Below are 3,177 nucleotides of genomic sequence, written 5' to 3'. Positions count from 1 at the left end.
ACAAACCAGTTGGGCTCATAGCACTATATTTACCAGTTTTAGACTATTAGAACAGCAGTGAGCAAGACCTAGTTAATAGCTGTACAAATCCTCCGACCCTAACAATAGCACTGAGGCAGCAATGCTGATGCCAGAACTGCCACCTACTCACGTACAGTTCCCTACTGCTTTTGGGGGAGTATTTTTATTTTTGCTTTATTTCAGTTGTTAGTGGCACAGTGCTAGTCTGATTTTGTTAAGGCTCTATGACTCTGGTCTACTTGTTGTTTCAAGATATGTGCAGAAATTATTTATTTTGCCCTTAGGTACCCTTCATGATGAGATGGGGAAAAGTAGATCCAGACAGACCCACAGAATATCTTTTTTTGTAGGACGTGTGTTGATTGAGAAACGCAAAAGTGCATGAAAATGAGAAGAATGACCCACACCAAGACAGTAACACTTTGCAAAGATGTTTCTAGTTTCAAATGGATTGCAGAAAGTGATACATGTGGTGAAAATTTTAGTTTTCTGATATTTGGGAATTTTCTGAAATGTATTTTTTTACCAAAAGCCCAGACTAGATCTATAATCTCTCTTAAGTTTGCAATAAATTCTGACTAACGTGCCTAGTATAATTGTCACAGGCTTAGGGGTTTTGTTTCTCTCTTTTCTTTCCACACTGTGGTTTTAAATGGTGCCAGGAAGGAATTCAGAATCAAAACCAGTGCAGTTCAGGATGAAAATCAGTTCAGGAAAAAAAAAATATTGCTACAACAAAAATAAAATCCATTTTACATAGGCTTGGACTGGAAAGGAACTGGATCAAAGAGGAGAAGTTTAAAAAGTATATTTTACTTTTGTTTGAGATTTGAATGCTGAAAAGTGCTCAGAGTAGCAATGCACATAGGTTCCTGGGTAATCCCATTTAAATCACAAATATAACTTTCAGGTACAGATCTTTTGTTTCTTCTTTCATGTCTTGACCTTTTCATGGTTTCATAGGATTCAAAGAAACCATTAAATCCTTACCATATTTAACTTGGCAATATGCACAATACAGAGAAAGGATTTGTCTAACAAACTTTGACAGGCATGGCATATCAGCCATTTTTTTTCAATATACACAACATTTCCATAGTCTGTTTTGTGACAGATGTTGGGATATATACTAAATTTAAAATTACAATGATTGATTACAAGATTCATCTGCACCAAAGGGACAGGATCCTGTCAGGGCAAGTGGAAAACACAGTCAGCAGGATATAACACCTAAGTACCTCCTGTTTGAGGATCATGATCCCAAAGGTGACCTTGTCCCTTCTCTTTGCCCTCCTGTTTCTGCAGGCCTCCTCCTCAGGGTCTGCAAGGGAATAGGATGAATACCCTCAATGGCATCATTTTGCTTCCTCACACTCACCATGGTTCCATTTTACAATGAACCAGCTTACCAAATTCACCCTTCAGACCTCTGGTCTGCTGTTCCCAGTGACTGCTAGGGAGGTGAATGAAGGAAAGTGATGCAGGTGGTGGCTGCCAGCAAGCTCCGTGAAGGTTTACTACAGTCAGTGTCAGCCTGGACTACATTTCTCCTGGCAAGTGGTAATGGGGGTCCAGGACAACACACCCCTGCCTGGCTTCTGCCTGTCTACTACTCCTCGCCGCAGAAAGACCTGGCATCACACCAGGCCAAAAGTGCAGGTACCATGTAGCCTACTAAATCCCCCAGTTCTGCCCCAAAGCTTTGTCTAGTCAAGGGAAGGGAAGGGAATGATTTTCAGCGCTATGAAGTAATTCTTTAGAGGGGAGAAACTACTGCACTGGAAATGTTTCCCAACTACATATCAAATATCAAACAATGAGTTATTTTATATGTGGATTTCTTGGCTCTGGACATTTTCCATGCAGTAATTATGGTGTTTGCATTCCACAAAGTCATATATATTTTAAAATATATTTCAAAAAATGAACCTGGTCCATTTTCAGGTCACAAGAGAAATTTCTTGCCTTTTCTGGGTATTCTCTGTTTAGCAAGAATGCACTTAGTATACAAGGATAAATTATGGTGGCCCACGGGAGTCAGTGCCATATTGTGCAACTCGCACAAACACCCATGGGCTTGCAGAGGAGAGCTCTGTTTGTTCAAGAATAAGATCTGGTACTTCTCATAACGGGAGGTCATATTACCTTAAAATGCCTCTGCCCCGTGGCTCTGCCTGATGAATAACATCTGTTCCCATAACAGCTGCCGCTCCAGCAGGAGAGATGGGCTCCGTGGCATGACAAAAACAAAAGTAGTCCACAGGCAGTCCTGGACCGAGGGAGCAAGGGCCACAATAAGGAACAGAAACCCCACTACGGACCTGACTCAAACCCTACTGGAGCCAACAGCAAAGAGTCCAGCAGATTTCAGGGGGTCTTGGATTAGGAATCATAGAATCATAGAATCATAGAATGTTTTGGGTTGGAAGGGACCACTAGAGGTCATCGAGTCCAACCCCCCTGCAGTCAGCAGGGATACCGCCAACTAGATCAGGTTGCTCAGAGCCCCATCCAACCTGGCCTTGAATGTTTCCAGGGATGGGGCCTCCACTACCTCTCTGGGCAACCTGTTCCAGTGGTTTACCACCCTCATTGTAAAGAATTTTTTCCTTATATCTAGCCTAAACCTACCCCGATTTAGTTTAAAACCATTACCCCTTGTCCTAACGCAGCTGGCCCTACTAAAAAGGTTTTCCCCCTCTTTCCTATAGGCCCCCTTTAGGTACTGAAAGGCCGCAATCAGGTCTCCCCGCAGCCTTCTTTTCTCTAGACTGAACAAGCCCAACTCTCTCAGCCTGTCCTCATAGGAGAGGTGCTCCAGCCCTCGGATCATTTTAGTAGCCCTCTTCTGGACCCGCTCCAACACTTCCATGTCCTTCTTGTGCTGAGGGCTCCAGAGCTGGACGCAGTACTCTAGGTGAGGTCTCACCAGAGCTGAGTAGAGGGGCAGAATTACCTCCCTCGACCTGCTGGCCACGCTCCTCCTGATGCAGCCCAGAGTACGGTTGGCCTTCTGGGCTGCCAGGGCACATTGCCGGCTCATGTCCAGCTTTTTATCCACCAGCACCCCCAAGTCCCTCTCGGCAGGGCTGCTCTCAATCCTTTCTCCCCCCAGGCTGTATTGATACTGGGGGTTACCCCATCCCAGGTGCAGGA

Source organism: Egretta garzetta, unplaced genomic scaffold, assembly GCF_000687185.1.
Source record: "Egretta garzetta isolate BGI_Z169 unplaced genomic scaffold, ASM68718v1 scaffold180, whole genome shotgun sequence".
NCBI classification, from domain to species: Eukaryota; Metazoa; Chordata; class Aves; order Pelecaniformes; family Ardeidae; genus Egretta; species Egretta garzetta.
The sequence above is the reverse complement of the archived record's forward strand: the minus strand, read 5'-3'. Positions refer to the sequence as shown.